Source organism: Saimiri boliviensis, chromosome 21, assembly GCF_048565385.1.
Source record: "Saimiri boliviensis isolate mSaiBol1 chromosome 21, mSaiBol1.pri, whole genome shotgun sequence".
Taxonomy (NCBI): domain Eukaryota; kingdom Metazoa; phylum Chordata; class Mammalia; order Primates; family Cebidae; genus Saimiri; species Saimiri boliviensis.
In genome coordinates this window covers 26609655-26627326 of record NC_133469.1, presented here as the reverse complement: position 1 = coordinate 26627326, position 17672 = coordinate 26609655, and the positions used below count along the sequence as shown (strand labels likewise).

The 17672-nt window shown below is 44.7% G+C and overlaps 1 protein-coding gene and 1 non-coding gene across 6 annotated transcripts in view; one reads left to right on the top strand and one right to left on the bottom strand.

The window, feature by feature from the left end:
* The window catches only part of SPECC1L (sperm antigen with calponin homology and coiled-coil domains 1 like), a 150993-nt gene extending 134081 nt beyond the window's left edge, over positions 1 to 16912 (bottom strand). For 2 of the 5 annotated variants that reach the window (XM_039462374.2, XM_039462376.2), the window contains exon 1: positions 16744 to 16912. The gene's annotated coding sequence lies outside the window, so the exon portion shown is untranslated. Of the gene's footprint in view, positions 1 to 16130; positions 16618 to 16743 lie in introns of those variants that run through there. The other 3 variants (XM_074391256.1, XM_039462375.2, XM_039462373.2) reach the window with 3 other exon arrangements.
* Positions 13526 to 13663, top strand: LOC120361092 (U8 small nucleolar RNA). Its single transcript, XR_005577452.1, has one exon. It is a non-coding gene; the product is annotated as a U8 small nucleolar RNA (small nucleolar RNA).
* Positions 16913 to 17672: the final 760 nt, after the last annotated feature.

Genomic DNA, 17672 nt, shown 5'->3' with positions numbered 1-17672 from the left:
ACTCCATCTTAAAAAAAAAAAGAAGTTCGAGACCATGCTGACCAACATGGTGAAACCCCATCTCTACTAAAAATACAAAAATTAGCCAGGTGTGATTGTGCACACCTGTAATCCCAGCTACTCAGGAGGCTAAGGCAGGAGAATTGCTTGAACTGGGGAGGCAGAGGTTGCAGTGAGCTGGGATCACGCCACTGCACTTCAGCAAGGGCAACAAGAGCAAAACTCCATCTCAAAAAAAAAAACCAAACAAACTAAAAAAACACACACAACTCCATATAAATAGAAGAGAACCTATTAAACTTGATAAATGGCATATGTGAAATAACTGTAGCTAATATCATAGTTAATGACATAAGACTGAATATTTTCCCCATAGGATTAATAAGACAAGGAAATCCACTCTTACCACTATTGAAAATGCCTTTGCAAAATTATGACTGAGACAGTAAGAGATGTAATTTAATCAACTCTATCCTGCTTCTGGCCTCCAAGCTATTCTTCTTCCTTCCTGGGTGTAGGCAGAACTAACTTTGGGAGAAACTTAGTTTATAGTTTAAAACAAAGACAGTAACATCCCTTTCCCAAAGCAGACGTCCTTCTTGCCTGGGGACCAGATTGCCTTTGTAGGACTAACATTAACCATAAGATTAGAAATTACTGTTTCGGAGTCAAGCAACTGAAGATTACAAGATTCTGACCCTCCCTAAACTGCTCCTAAGATTAGTGCTTGAGATATTTTGCAGACCCTGCACTTGATGGATCAGCTGGCACCATCCAGATTGATTAACTGACTCATCTGATCTTGTGGCCCCCACCCAGGAACTGACTCAGCACAAGAGAAAGACGACAGCTTAAACTCCCTACAATTTCATCCCTGACCAATCAGCACTCCTGGACCACTGCCTTCCCCCTACCCACCAAGCTGTCCTTAAAAACTCTGCTCCTCAAATGCCCAGGGAGACTGATTTGAGTAATAATAAAACTCTGGTCTCCTGCCCAGTGGGCTCTGCCTGAATTACTCTTTCCCTATTGCAATTCCCGTCTTGATGAGCAGCTCTGTCTAGATAGCGGACAAGGTGAACCCACTGGGCAGTTACACTTCTATTTATTATGTACTTAGAAGTTCTAGCCAGTGCAGCAAAGGAAGCAAAAATAAATAAAAAGCATTCAGATTAGGAAGAAAAAAGTAAAACTATCTTTATTCACAGACAACATTGACAGAATATCCAATGGAATTCACAAAAAACTATGAGAACAAATTATATCAAGGTCTCAGGATACAAGATCAAAATATAACAACCAAGCCGGGCGCGGTGGCTCAAGCCTGTAATCTCAGCACTTTGGGAGGCTGAGGCAGGTGGATCATGACGTCGAGAGATCGAGACCATCCTGGTCAACATGGTGAAACCCCGTCTCTACTAAAAATACAAAAAATTAGCTGGGCATGGTGGCACGTGCCTGTAATCCCAGCTACTCAGGAGGATGAGGCAGGAGAATTGCCTGAACCCAGGAGGCGGAGGTTGCAGTGAGCTGAGATCGCGCCATTGCACTCCAGCCTGGGTAATGAGCGAAACTCCGTCTCAAAAAATAAAAAATAAAAAAATAACAACCAAGTGTATTTTTGTGTATTAGGAATGAATAACTGGAAGTTGAAATTCACAATATTATCAACTATATGAAATACTTAGGAGTAAATGTGACCAAACCCCTTAAAAAAAAAGGAAAAATCTATATGCTGAGAACTATAAAATACTGTTGAGAGAAATTAAAGGAGAACTAAATAAACTGAGAAATATACTATGTTCATGGGTTGAAAGATTCAATTTTAATAAGAAGTCAATTCCTCCCCCAAAATTATCTAAAGACTCAAAACCATCCCAACAGAAATTCAGCCAGCTTTTTGGTAGGATGTGACAAGCTGATTCTAAAATTCACACAGAAATGCAAATGACCTAGGATTGATCATTGTTGAAGGCAGAGGACAAATACATCAACTTGGTATTTTGTTACATTATTCTACTTTGTAAATTTTTGAAATTTTCCATAGTGAAGATATGTTTTGAATAAAAACTGAGATGCTTCTAGGAACACATATAAATACAAAATATCCTTCCTTTAAAGTTTTCACTACATTACAAAAATGGTTTCTTTTTTCACACTACCTTAAGTCTAACTCCCTGGCTGGGTTTCCCAGACCCTCTAACCAGTCCTCTCTGCTTCCTGTTCCTCTATGACAGGGCTCAACAAACCAAAATCCAGGGCCAAATCTGGCCCATCACTTGTCTTTGTCCAGCTCACAAACTAAGAATGTTTTGTACTTTTAAATGGCTGGGGAAAAAAATCAAAAGACTATTTTGGGCTGGACCCAGTGGCTCATGCCTATAATCCCAACACTTTGGGTCCAGAAGTTCAGGAGTTCAAGACCAGCCTGGCCAACATGGTGAAACCCAATCTCTACAAAAAATACGAAAATTAGCCGGGCGTGGTTACGTCTGCCTGTAGTCCCAGCTACTTGTGGCTGAGGTGGGAGGATCACTTGAGCCTGGGAAGTCAAGGCTGCAGTGAGCTGTGATCATGCCACTGCCCTCCAGTCTGAGCCAAAGAGGGACACTGTCTCAAAAATAAATAAATATATATTTTTTATTTAAACATAGTCACATTCATTCATTTCTGTAGTCTCCGTGGTTACTTTTGCACTACAATGATGGAATTGATTAGTTGCAACAGAGACCTTAAGGTCTTCAATGACTAAAATATTTATTATCTGACCTTTACAAACAGTCTGTCAATCCTACTTTATCAGATGCCTTCTCCCTCAGCTAATTTCCTTACCCCACGAATGTTCACTACTACTTCTCTGTTCAAGCCCCAGCTGCTCCTGGAAACCCAAAATTCCCTTCTTCCCCTTTTCCAAATCCTAACCGTATCAGCAGTTTGTGTGAAAGCAAGTCAGCAAAACACTATTTGCTATTATGTAAAGGAAGGCAATGAAGTTGCTGTCCCTATATGTACAGGGAGGCTGATGACCCTTTGATTCATTTTCAATTTCTCAAAGCAGGTTGGCAGGCTAGCACGTAGGAAGGAGAGAGTGAGCACATGACAGATAGAGCACTGAGAAATTCCTCAGTAACACGAGAGAGTTAATGTGTCCCTGTCTGGTATGTCATCCTTTAGACACCAATTCAAGACAGCATAATTCAAAAAAGAAATGAGGAAGAAAAAGGTGATAAGGGGCAGAAGGAAAAAAGAATTTGCCACTTCACAACGTAGACTGTCACAAACTGTGGTTAATGTAAAATTATGGCCCAATGTGGCAGCTCACGCCTGCAATTCCGGCACTTTGGGAGGCTGAGGCGGGTGGATCACTTGCAGTCAGGAGTTCGAGACCAGCCTGGCCAACATGGTGAAACACCATCTCTACTAAATACAAATTTAGCTGGGCGTGGTAGCACATGCCTATAATCTCAGCTACTTGCGAGTCTGAGACATGAAAATCGCTTGAACCCAGGAGGCAGAGGTTGCACTGAACCGAGATCATGCCACTACACTACAGCCTGGGCAGCAGACTGAGACTTCATCTCCAAAAAAGAAAAGAAAACTATAGAGACTAGCAAGGTGGTCCCCCATCACTGGGAGGCCCAAGCAGAACAGCCTATGAAGGAGGGAGCATAGCAGAGCCTTAGCTTCAACACCTCAACTCATCAGATGTCCTGACTTTTGAGTGAGCACACAAAATGAAGTGGTGAAGTCTGCTGGGCTTAACACTCAGGGATTACTACCATCCTTGCATGCCACTTCTAAACACATATTTTTGTTTGTTTTGAGACAGAGTTTCACTCTGCCATCTAGGTTGGAGTGCAGTGATGCAATCACAACTCACTGCAGCCTCAATCCCCCAGACTCAAGTGATCCTCTCACCTCAGCCTACCAAGTAGCTGGGATCACAGGCAAGTGCCACCAGGCCCAGCTCATTTTTTTATTTTTGTTTTTAGTAGAGACGAGGTCTAACTATGTTGCCTGGGATGGTCTTCAACTCCTGGGCTCAAGTAATCCTCCCTCTTTGGCCTCCCAAAGTGCTGGGATTACAGATGCAAGCCACTGCATCCAGCCAGGAAACAGGAAACAAATATTAAAGTAATAAAAATGTGAAATTAATCTCTGTAACTAAAGTCCCAAATAGGAAACCCTGAGCTTTTGGGGGATACTTAATTTTCTTCATCTCCTTCAACTAAAAGTGGCAAATGAGGCCAGGCACCGTGGTTCTCGCCTATAATCCCAGCACTTTGGGAGGCCAAGGTCAGCAGTTTGAAACCAGCCTGGTCAACATGGTGAAACCCCCATCTCTACTAAAAATATGAAAATTAGCTGGGTGTGGTAGCATGTGCCTGTACTCCCAGCTACTGAGGAGGCTGAGGCAGGAGAGTCACTTGAATCTAGGAGGCAGATGCTGCAGTGTGCTAAGATCGTGCCACTGCAATCGAGTTTGGGCAACAGAGCAAGATTCCATCTCAAAAAATAAATAAAGTGGCAAACGAGAGAGGAAGCAGGTTTTGGAAGTGTGTAGATGCCTCAAAGGTCAGCATTTGATCTTAGTACTATGAGTTCCCAGTAAGAGCAGAACATGTGAAAGGACTTTGAGGCACAAAAACACAATTGGATAGTCCTAGGCAGGCAAGAGGAAAGCTGAGTATGTGTGTCTAAAATATGCATTTCTAGGCTGGCCACAGTGGCTTACACCTATAATCCTAGCACTTTAGGAGACCGAGGCAGGAAGGTCACTCAAGCCCAGGAATGTGAGATCAGCTTGGACAACGCAGTGAGACCCTGTCCCTACAAAAATAAAAATTAGCTGTGGTAACAAGCACCTGTAGTCCCAACTACTCAGGATGCTGGGGGTGGGGGGAATCGCTTGAGACCAGGAGGTAGAGGCTGCGGTGAGCTACGACTGCACCATTGCTGTACTCCAGCCTGGGCAACAGAGCAAGACTGGTTTCTAAAATAATATAAATAATAATAATAAATGTACATTTCTAACTTAATTTCAAAGTTAAGGCCAGGCACAGTGGCTCATGCCTGTAATCCCAGCATTTGGAAGGCCAGCCTGTGGAGAATAGTGAGACTATGTCTCTATAAAAATAAAAGTAAAAAAACAAAATAAATAAACGAAGTCAAAAATTTTTTTTTAAAATCTGAACAAAAACGTTTAACTACACTACTTCTAGGGCCAGCAGAGAAGGGGTCAGCATGGGCAAAACCAGGTTGCATATCTACACACAATCTGCCCTTCTAGGAAGGACATCCTCTTTCCTCCTGGCTTAACCACTCTAGGTGACACACGTTATTACAAATTATTAGCATCAACAATTTAAAGCAGGTTTTACTGTAAGGCACAATCTCAATAATTAATAGGGCAATATAATAAACATAAAAGTTCAGGAAAAAACCAGACTCTTCAATGGGCCTGGAAGTTTTGCCATGTCCCCCAAAGTACTCTTAGTGGCATCCATCAGAACCTTTCAACACATAAACATAGCTGGTTCATCCTTTTGTGAAGAGTGTTTATTACTTAATCACTAGATTAAGAGGATTTGGATACAGTTGATAAATGTACAAACTTTGCTACCAAAGACTGACGCATTTACTTTTCCAGCTCATCAGTTTATGAGCTAGGAAAACCCCAGATCCACATTTACCAGCTGTTTCCTATTTGCCACTTTAGGATGGTGTTTCTCTTTCACCTGCAAAGTGACTGATACTAAAAGCGACTACAATAATTTAAGTAACACCATTTAGAGTAATTTCATCTTTAGTGCTTTATTTACACTACTGAGAAAGTTGCCAATGATTCAAATTGTACTCACTGGTGAAACCCTATACCAGGCGTCCCCAAACTACGGCCCACAGGCCGCATTTATCCGGACCCCCGCCACACTTCAGGAAGGGGCACCTCTTTCATTGGTGGTCAGTGAGAGGAGCACAGTATGTGGCGGCCCTCCAACGGTCTGAAGGACAGTGAACTGGCCCCCTGTGTAAAAAGTTTGGGGACACCTGCCCTATACTATGTATGTAATTAACTTATTTCCTAATATCTTATCTCCCTCCATCCTCACCACTGGAAAGTAAACTCTAAAAATGCAAGAATTTTGTGTGTTTTTGCTGAATGCCTACAGCAGTGTCTGGCTGGTAACAGTCACTTAATATCTGCTAACTCTGATGAATGAAGAGTATATTCAGATTGTGCAATATTACCATGAAGCCATTAAACACAATGAGTGATACCAGATAATTTAATGGAATTTCCAGAAGTATGAAGTTAAGAACAACAAGAAAAGTGTCAAAACTATAATCCCACTTTATTTTTTTCCCTGATACGGAGTCCTGCTCTGTCACCCAAGCTGTAGCATAGTGGTGCCATCGTGGCTCACTGCAACCTCAAACTTCTGGGCTCAGGAAATCCTTCCACCTCAGCAAGTAGCTGGGACTACAGGTGTGCACCACAATGCCCAGCTAATATTTTAAAAATTATTTTTTTGTAGCCAGGCATGGTGGCTCATGCCTGTAATCCCAGAACTTTGGGGGACCGAGCTGGGCAGATCACCTGAGGTCAGGAGTTCAAGACCAACCTGGCCAACATGGTGAAACCCCACCTCTACTGAAAATACAAAAATTAGCCAGGCATGGTGGCATGCGCCTGTAATCTCAGCTATTCGGGAGGCTGAGGCAGGCTAATCACTAGAACCCAGGAGACAGAGGCTGTAGTGAGTCGAGATCGCGCCACTGCACTCCAACCTGGGCTACAGAGCAAGACTCTGTCTGAAAAAAAAAAATTATGTTTTGTAGAGACGGTCTCTCCATGTTGCCCAGGCTCGTCTTGAATTACTGGGCTCAAATGAATCTCCCACCTCAGCTTCCCAAAGTGTTGGGATTACAGGTGTGAGCCACCATGCCCAGCCTGATCCCACTTTTTAAAAAGTATACCCCAAAATCCATACATTGGTGAGGAAGTTGAGAACTTGGAATCCTCATACACAGAATGTAGAATGGTACAGCTCTGGAAAACATTTTAGCAGTTCCTCAAAATGTTTCACACAGCTACTACAAGGCTCAGCAATTCAACTCCTAGGTACATACCTAAGACAACTGAAAGCCTATGTCCACACAAAAATTTGAAGAGGAACCTGTACACACTTGTTCAAAGTAGCATTATTCATAATAGCCCAAAGTGACAAAAACACAAATGTTCAACTGATGAACAAATAAAGTATGAACTATCGTTCAGCCACATAAGAAATGAAGTGCTAATACATGCTACAACAGGGATAGACCTTGCTAACATTTTGATAAATGAAAGAAAGTCAGATAAAAGGTCACATGTTGTATGATTCCATTTACATAAAATATCCAGAATAGGCAAATGCATAGAGACACAAAGATTAGTGACTGCCCAGAGCAGGAGGCAGTGATGAATGTGAAATGACTACTAATGAGTATAGATTCCTTTCCAAGGTATTGAAAATGTTCTGGAATCAGATAGTGGTGATCAGTGCGTAACTTTGTGAATATACCAAAAACTACTTGAAAGGCAGGCTTTAAAAGCCTGAACTTTAAGGTATGTGAATTACATCTCCATAAACCTGTTTTTTTTTTTTTTAATGTATGTTTATTTACAAATGAATACACAGATAACGAGGAATAATATGAAAGGTTAATGATGATAACCTTGGTGACAGGATACAGGGGGCTGGGAGGGGAAGATAAGTGTTGAGGTAGAAGAAGACAAAAAATAAAAGACTAAAGCAATAATCCAGGCCCAGAGGCTTTGAGTGGAGAGATGGAGCAAGACTAAGGGTACAAAAAAATGAGCATAAATCAGAAAAATGAGGGAACCAGGGCTGAAAAATCCAGCAAGTAGTTTGTAACAGGGGAGAGAAAACAAACCTAAGTAACTGCAACAATTCAAAGGAGTTTGCAGAAAATGCAAAAAGGAGAGAAAACAATGAGGAAATGGGGCAGAAGATTTAAAACTGGCTCTACCCCACCAAAGTTTTAAAAAGCATGCAAGAAGAAAATTCAATTGCTCCTGGGCAAGAATTCTTGGGTCCAGTGGGGTAGAACCAAAGCATGATAAGGAGATACTAGTGTTTTATAAGCAAAAGAATATATTAAAGAGAGAAAAAAGTCTCACTGTGACCGTTCTAGAACAAAGCAGCCCCATCAGACTGCCTCAGGAATTCATGGTGGAAGAGGTGCCACTGGAAAATGGCTTAGTCGGGATTTTCCCCAAGAACACTAGAGGGGAGAGGGGAAGAATAGAAGAGCTTTAAATTTTAGAAGGTATATCTTTTTTTAATTAAAAAAAATCTTATTGGCCTATATTTTTACAGATTGAGATCTTGCAATACAACCCAAGCTGAACTCAAACTCCTAGGCTCAACAGAGTCTCCCACTTCGGCCTCCTGAATAGCTGGACTACAGGTGCGCACCACTGGGCCCAATACAATGGCTATTTCTTGACAAATCTTCACATTGCCACCAGCATGTTTTTCTTTAGAGACAGACTTTCCGTTTACAGCCCAGGCTGGAGAGCTGGGCTCTCCAGTGATCCTGGCTCACTGCAGCCTCAAACCCCAGGGATAAAGAGATCCTCCTGCCTCAGCTTCTCAAATAGCTGAGACCACAGGTGCACACCACCATGCCTGGCTAATTTTAAACTTTTTATTTGTAGAGACAAGGTTCTCGCTATGTTGCCCAGGCTGGTCTCGAACTCTTGGACTTAAGCAATCTTCTCCTCTTCACCTCCCAAAGCCCTGAAATCACAGGTATGAGCCATGACATCCAGCCTGCTACCAGTTTCTTTGCATACTTCTTTCCTAGGCTTGACCACAGGACCTTTGCTTTCTTTTGTGTACAGGTCAGCATTAAAAAAATATTAAAAAATTAAAAAAATAAAAAAGTTTAGGTTGGGCACAGTGGCTCAACACCTGTAATCCCAACACTTCGGGAAGCCGAGGTAGGAGGTTTGCTTGAACCCAGGAGTTCCACACTGGCCTGGGCAAGATGGCGAGACAGTGTCTCAAAAAAAATTTTGAAAAATTACCCAGGTGTGCTGGCATATGCCAGCAGTCCCAGATAGTGAGAAGGCTAAGGTAGGAGGATCCCTGGAGCCCAGGAGTTCAAGGCTACACTGAGCTGTGATCATCACTGTCGTCCAGCCTGGATGATAGGCTGAGACCCAGTCTCTAAAAACAATTAAAAATTTAAAAAAGCTTAATTTAAAAAAAGAATCTTTTTTTTTTAGAGGCAATGTATTTTTCCTCTTTAACTTTTAGTTTTCCCTAGGCTATATTCACAATAGACAAAGTTGAAATTTAATCTTAATCTCTTAAACCCTTCCTGTCCAAACACATCAAACTTAGAAAAAAAAAAAAAGATGAAAGGTGTACAAGAGAAAAAGGGAAGCAATCTGTGCCAAATGTACATTACATCCAGAGTTTCAGACAAAAATGATGTTTACCTGGTCTCTGGGTGCTAAAATAAGACATTAGAGACAGAGTCCCTTCCTTCAAGAAATAACATTGGAATTAGACACCAAGATACAATTAAACAGACTTTGAAAGTTGGTAGGCACTACTGGGAGGTGACTCACACCTGGCAGGGTGAAGTGCAACTGGAATAAAAGCTCCTAAGAGCAAGGACTAAGTGGCTCACTTCCTCTGTAACACTGTCATGTCCAGCACTATACCAGCACCCTGGCAGATTCAACAACTTTCCATCAAGCCACAGAAAGTCTCATCGTCTAGTGGGGATCACAGATGAGACATAGCGTGCCAAATCCCAAATGTACAGGGTGCCAGACAAGTTTGCAGGAGATAGGAAGATTAGGAAAGCCTTCCAGGCAAGGTAATACCTGAGCTGTTTTCTTTTGGGTTTGGAACATTAATTTAATCAGAGGAAAACAAGGGACATGAAAAGGGCTAGGAAATAAGAAAATGAGCTGAATTTTGAAGGTGATGATTAGATGAAGTGAGAGGAGAATATTCCAGCAGAGGAAGACAAGGAGACTGGTGAGATTTCAAGGGGCCAAGAGCTGTTCAGGGAAAACAAGGGTCAAGAACCAGTATTAAAGTGTTCCGGCCGGGCACAGTGGCTCAAGCCTGTAATCCCAGCACTTTGGGAGGCCGAGACGGGTGGATCACGAGGTCAAGAGATCGAGACCATCCTGGTCAACATGGTGAAACCTCGTCTCTACTAAAAATACAAAACATTAGCTGGGCATGGTGGCACATGCCTGTAATCCCAGCTACTCAGGAGGCTGAGGCAGGAGAATTGCCTGAACCCAGGAGGTGGAGGTTGCGGTGAGCCGAGATCGCGCCATTGCACTCCAGCCTGGGTAACAAGAGCAAAACTCTGTCTCAAAAAAAAAAAAAAAGGGTTTAAACGGGAGAGTGACTGTGAACAGATTAACAGTTTGGAAAGACACAGGCAGGAGTAAACCTCTGGATTTAACCAAAAATAAAGGACAAAACCCCAATGAAGATATCGGAAAAGATCAGGAAAACATTCTTTTTTTTTTTTAAGACGGAGTTTTGCTCGTTACCCAGGCTGGAGTGCAATGGCGCGATCTCGGCTCATCGCAACCTCCGCCTCCTGGGTTCAGGCAATTCTCCTGCCTCAGCCTCCTGAGTAGCTGGGATTACAGGCACGCGCCACCATGCCCAGCTAATTTTTTGCATTTTTAGCAGAGACAGGGTTTCACCATGTTGACCAGGATGGTCTCGACCTCTTGACCTCGTGATCCACCCGCCTCGGCCTGGGATTACAGGCTTGAGCCGTCGCGCCTGGCCCAACGTTCTTAAAGATACTCACTCTCGGCCAGGTGTAGTGTAGTGGCTCACGCCTGTAATTCCAGCACTTTGGGAGGCCCAGGTGGGTGGATCCCACTGTACAGTAAGGGACAGTCTGTCAGGAGGCTCCAGCCTGTCCCTTATTGTTCCCTTACTTAGCTGAGCAATTTGCATAATACCACACAGGTTAGTCATGTGATTTAAATCTGTATCTGATAGCAATTTTGATACTATCACTTAAGTCATTCAAAATATCAGATGTATTATGTCAAGTCAGTTATAGGGAACCACTGCTTCAGAGAAATCACATCTGAAGAGGTCAGAAGTTCAAGACCAGCCTGGTCAACATGGTGAAACCCCATCTCTACTTAAAAAAAAAAAAAAAATACAAAAATTACCCGAGCATGGTGGTGCACACTTGTAGCCCCAGCTATCGGGAGGCTGAGGCAGAAGAATCACTGGAACCGGGAGGCAGAGGTTACAGTGAGCCGAGATTGCAGCACTGCACTCCAGCCTGGGAGACAGAGCAAGACTCTGTCTCAAAAATAAAAATAAAAATAAATAAAACTCTATAAGGTATATAGAAAAGAAACAAAAAAAAATTCACTCTCTTCTCTCTTCTTTACAAATTTCATTTATGGAGTTACCAAATTATCCTTCTAAAACAGAGAACTCAGAAGTGGCTGAGAGCAGTCAGTCTTCAGAATGTAAAAATTACTACTGTAGGCCAGGCACAGTGGCTCACGCCTGTAAACTCAGCATTTTGGGAGGCTGAGCTGAGCGGATCATGAGGTCAAGAGATCAAGACCATCCTGGGTAACACGGTAAAACCCCATCTCTCCTAAGAATACAAAAAATTAGCCAGGCGTGGTAGCTCACGCCTGTAGTCCCAGCTACTCGAGAGGCTGAGGCAGAAGAATCACTTGAACCTGGGAGGTGGAGGCCAGCCTGGAAGACAGAGTGGGACTCCATCTCAAAAAAAAAAAAAAAAAATTGCTATTATGAAGACAGATATTACATCATTAATTTCATTTCAAGATGCTTCAAAAATGTATTTTTTGATACACTGCAGTTTTTTAAGAGTATGTCACAATAATTCTAAATCTTATTGGAGATTAACAGCAGAGCACTATAAATTTTTAAGTCTTCACAGACACAGAGATCATCTGTTATGTTTGCTTTGGAACAGATCATAACTGTCCCTCCCCTTCAACATACCCAAAATACATTGTTTAAGCCTACTTTCTTAATGGTCATGTTGTTTCACGGCAAAAGACTGAGGTCACAGTGTTAAAAGATTTCTGAGCTGCTAAGAGAACCCCAGGGGGGTTCTTTACCTTGCAGCTAGTCTATTCAATACTAACAATTCCAACCACCAGGAGGAATTTCCCTGCCTAGGCTTATTTTGTTGGCACACCACAAAAAAAAAAAAAAAATTTCCTGGGGCGGGCGCTCGGTGGCTCATGCCTGTAATCCCAGCACTTTGGGAGGCCAAGGCAGGCAGATCACCTGAGGTCAGGAGTTCGAGACAACCATAACCAACATGGAGAAACCCCCGTTTCTACTAAAAATACAAAATTAGCTGGGGGTGGTAGCGTATACCTGTAATCCCAGCTACTAGGAAGGCAGGAGAATCACTTGAACCCGTAAGGCGGAGGTTGCAGTGAGCTGAGATGGTGCCACTGCACTCCAGCCTGGGCAACAAAGGCAAAACTCCATCACATACACACACAAAAATCTCCTGACATTTTATATCCTATAAGAAAAGATTTAACAATGGTCAGAATAGGAACATCTTTAATGCCAGGCAAACGTAACAGCTTTCTCAGTGGATTTCTCGGTAGACTGTGACAGACGACCTCAAAGTAAACTCGTATTTACTCTTAAGAAATAATCTATATTTGAATCTTCTTAACAGCAAAAGCCTCAGGAACTTTTACTAAACTCCCTAACAAACAGCAGCAAAACACCAGATTCTCGGCTCTCTTTATTTTTAAAAATCACAATAAAATAATTAACCCTGTATTGATTTGCTATTTACAATCACCATATATCACCATTTACTATTATCATCGTTTCCTAAAAGATCCTTTAACACCAAGAAAGCAGGACTTTTTTTTTTTTTTTTAGAAAGGATAGTCCTTTAATTGAATAAATTTAATTGTATGAAAAGACTCCTAATATGGTCCTTTGCTTCTTTTTATGCTAAAGCCCACACAATACGCCATTCTAGAGGACTGATCAGTGTCTCCGATTTTTTTTTTTTTTTTTTTTTTTTTTTTTTTTGAGACGGAGTTTCGCTCTTGTTACCCAGGCTGGAGTGCAACGGCACGATCTCGGCTCACCGCAACCTCCGCCTCCTGGGCTCAGGCAATTCTCCTGCCTCAGCTTCCTGAGTAGCTGGGATTACAGGCACGCGCCACCACGCCCAGCTAGTTTTTTGTATTTTTAGTAGAGACAGGGTTTCACCATGTTGACCAGGATGGTCTGGATCTCTTGACCTCGTGATCCACCCGCCTCGGCCTCCCAAAGTGCTGGGATTACAGGCTTGAGCCACCGCGCCCGGCCCAGTGTCTCCGATTAATTCTCACCAACTACAAAGTCACCAACCCTCCCCACTCCCAACTTTGAGAAGGGCCTGCAAAACAGTGTCATTGAACTGGTGAGAAGATGAAGTTCCATAGTCAGGTGGGATAATCCTTACCTATTTCTCCTTTGGAGGACAGATAAAACATGATGATTGAAGATGCATGAAATGTTTAAAATTTAATTATTAAAAAAAGAGAGAGAGAGAAGACACAGTTCCACCCATAGCTGAAGAAGACTCTACAGGCCAGGACCTGCTGAATGTTAACATTAGCACCTCAAGCTTCTTTCCATCCCTCCAAACTTCACAGGTGGGGAAACGAAGGTTCAGAAAGCAAAGCTGACTTGCCCAAAGCCATAAGGCCAAGAACATTTCTCCTGCCTCTTGACAGCCAGTCCCTTACTGTTCCCTTACTGAATGAGCTCAGTTTTCGTAATACCAGAGGTTAGTCATGTGACTTACATCTGTATATGATAGCAATTTTGATATTATCACTTAAGTCATTCAAAACATCAGATGTATTGTGTCAAGTCAGTTATAGAGAACCACTGCTTCAGAGAAATCCCATCTGAAGAGGACACACTGCAGATATATCCCGAAAGTTCATGTTTGAAACCGAAATTTTGATGCAAACTTCACTTTAACTGTAATTGTAATTATTACAGTTATTCTCCACTCACTAGACACTGTACTTGACACACATTGGGTCTGCTACCAAAGTGCACCAGTGATAAAGCTTTCCTATGGCACAACATTCACTTTCTTACTGAAAATGTCAAGAACACCCCTACGCACCTGCAACCATTACGAAGCACTCTCCACCTATCTAAAAAGTCACTGAGTCTGCTCAGCAACTCTGCATGGTATACACTAAATCAAAAGGAGAAAAGATGTATTTATGGAGGAAAAAATACTGGATCAGCCATTTATTTATAGGGATAATTTTACGCAGAACAATACTTCTCCTTCCACTATATAATGGTTTGACTATTTTATAACATGTTTATATTGCTATGCCTGGTTTTCTTTTTTTTGAAACATAGTCCGGTTCATCCCCCAAGCTGGAGTGTAGTGGCTGGATCTTCGTTCACTGAAACCTCCACCTCCCTGGTTCAAGCGATTCTCCTTCCTCAGCCTCCCGAGCCGCTGGGATCACAAGTGCGCCACCACACCCGGCTGACTTTTTATTTGTAATAAAGATGGGTTTTTAGCCGGGCGCGGTGGCTCAAGCCTGTAATCCCAGCACTTTGGGAGGCCGAGGCCGCTGGATCACGAGGTCAAGAGATCGAGACCATCCTGGTCAACCAGGTGAAACCCCGTCTCTACTAAAAATGCAAAAATTAGCTGGGCATGGTGGCACGTGCCTGTAATCCCAGCCACTCAGGAAGCTGAGACAGGAGAATTGTTTGAACCCGGGAGGCGGAGGTTGCGGTGAGCCGAGATCGCGCCATTGCACACCAGCCTGAGTAACAAGAGCGAAACTCCGTCTCAAAATAAAGGCCGGGCGCAGTGGCTCAAGCCTGTAATCCCAGCACTTTGGGAGGCCGAGGCGGGTGGATCACGAGGTCAAGAGGTCGAGACCATCCTGGTCAACATGGTGAAACCCCGTCTCTACTAAAAATACAAAAAATTAGCTGGGCATGGTGGCACGTGCCTGTAATCCCAGCTACTCAGGAGGCTGAGGCAGGAGAATTGCCTGAACCCAGGAGGCGGAGGTTGCGGTGAGCCGAGATCGCACCGTTGCACTCCAGCCTGGGTAACAAGAGTGAAACTGTCTAAAAAAAAAAAATAGGGTTTCACAATGTTGGCCAGGCTGGTCTCAAACTTCCGACCTCAGGTGATCCACCCACCTCGGCAAAGTGCTGAGATTACAGGGGTGACCCACTGCACTCAGCCTTGCTATGTGTTTTTTTTTTTTGTCGTTGTTTTGGGTTTTTTATTTTTATTTTTTGAGACGGAGAATGCTGTCACCCAGGCTGAAGTGGAGTGCTGTGGCACAATCTCGGTTCACTGCAACCTCCGCTCCCGGGTTCAAGCGATTCTCTTGCCTCAGCCTCCTAAGTAGCTGGTATTACACGCAGGTGACACTACGCCCACCCAATTTTTATATTGGCTGGTCTCGAACTCCTGATCTCAGGTGATCCGCTGGTCTCCGCCTCCCAAAGTGCTGGGATTACAGGCGCGAGCCACTGCGCCTGGCCTGGTTTTTAGTTACTAAAAACTACTATACTCCCTTTGGCATCACCTACAGTCATAAAACTGCAGTCGCCCTCCCCTCCCCCGAAGCCACCAGAAATGACTGCTCTCGTCCACAAAGCCTACGGCTCTGGTTTCATCTCAAGACGTGTCCTATTGGGTGACAGCAAATGTCATGTTTTAAAGGCTCGTACCTGTTATAAACCTGGGAAGTATTATAATGGCGTAAAAGGCTCTTTTGACAAAAGAAAACACTGTCCCCTGTAATCACCCGGGCAGCAGTCACGAGAATCTTTTCCTGGCCCTTCCCGTACTTCAGACAAATGACCAAGGACATCAACAAATCCAGCCCCTGCACCTGAATGACCACAGAATTTCTGCGTGTTCTGTAAATGGGGTAAAACTACTGGAAACCGATTTCTTTTCGTCATCCCCAGGGCAGCGCGCCCAACTTGCCAGGACTACGATGCCGCAGATTTAACTACTTAAGCTGATACAATTACCAAGTTCCTGGAAATGCAAAATTTCCTCAGCAAAGCACCAGATTATTCACACCCAACCTGACGCAAGGAGCCAGGTCTCGAGAAGAAAAGACGCTCCGTCGTCCCGGGGCGCCGGCCCCGGCAGCAGCAGCACCCGCAGCAGGCCCTGGGGCCGCCGCCCGTGGCCTCCGCTCCGCGCGCCGCGCCCTCGGGGCCACGGAGCAATGCCGTCCCCGCCCGAGGCAGGGAACCGGGACGACGGGGCAGCAGCCCCGGCCTGTCCCGGAGCGCCGGAAAGGCCAGCACGAGGGTCGCGCCCGGCCTGTCCACACACCGACGAGCCGCAGGCGGGGTCCCAGAACCAGCTCAACCCAGGCACCGACGGACGGAGGCCCGCGGGTCTCCGCGGCAAAGCCTGCGGGTTGTCCCAGGAGCCTCGGAGCTCGGAATCGGGACGGCGCGGGAAGGGGAAGGCGCAGGCGCGGGACAGACCGTAGGGGCCCGGGAGGGGGACGGCGCAGGCGCGGGACCTGCCGGGGTCTGCGGGGACGCCTGAGCCCGGCCGCGCGGGCGGCTCTGAGGCAATAAACCGACGCGCGGGGGAACACTGCGGGAACGCGGCCCTGGCTCTTACCGCGCGGCGCCGCATCGCTCCCTCGCAGGCTCGTGGCTGGGGCCGGGCGGAGCTCACCTAGTGGCTCAGCCGGGACCCGTTGAGTCCGGCCTCAGGATAGCAGCCAACCCCGCGGCGCCGCTTGCCGGGACCGCCTAGCCTCCCTCTCGGCCCCCGCCCTTGGTCCGCCCCTTCGCGCCCCGCAGGCTTGCGGTCGCCCGCGCAGGCGCCGTGCGGACCCCGCCCACATTTCCTCATGGCGCAGGCGCCGCAGCCCCGCCTCTCTAGCTGGCGTCGCTCCCGACACTGGGTCGCGCAGGCGCCCTACCACTTACCTGGTCAAGAAAAAAAAAAAAAATACCCGGGCAGCCAATGCGCACGCGTCATGACTGGTGCCGGAGCCTAGCAAGGCGGGTCCCTTTAGAGGCCCCATTGGGCCCTGCGTAATGTTGCGGAGTGCGCTAGATCCAAAACTGTCCTCAGCGTGCTTACAGTGTGCCAAGGACGGTGCTAGGCATGAGCCAGACAGTGGTGAGAAAAACACAAAGGCCTGCCTCCTGCCGCTCCGGACGCACAAGGGAACACAGACAAAAAGAATAAGCGAGCAACCTATCTATATATAATATTAAAGAAATTCTATTATGTGGCAAATGAACAGGTTGCAATGATCATACAGGTTTTTTCCTTTGATAGTTTGTGCTACTTAAATAGTTTTTTATTACATCACCTTAGTTTCCTAGGAAAACCATAACTTGGTCGTTACACATGTTTAATACGTTGCTGGATTATTTGCTAATATTTTATTTAGCATTTCTGCATATTTGTCCATAAGAAGTTGGTCTATACTTTTGCCTCCTTGTACTTACTATTCATGTCTGGTTTGGTATTAAGCTTATACTAAATTCACAGTGAGTTGGGGAGAATTCCGATTCCTTCTTTTTCTGAAAGAT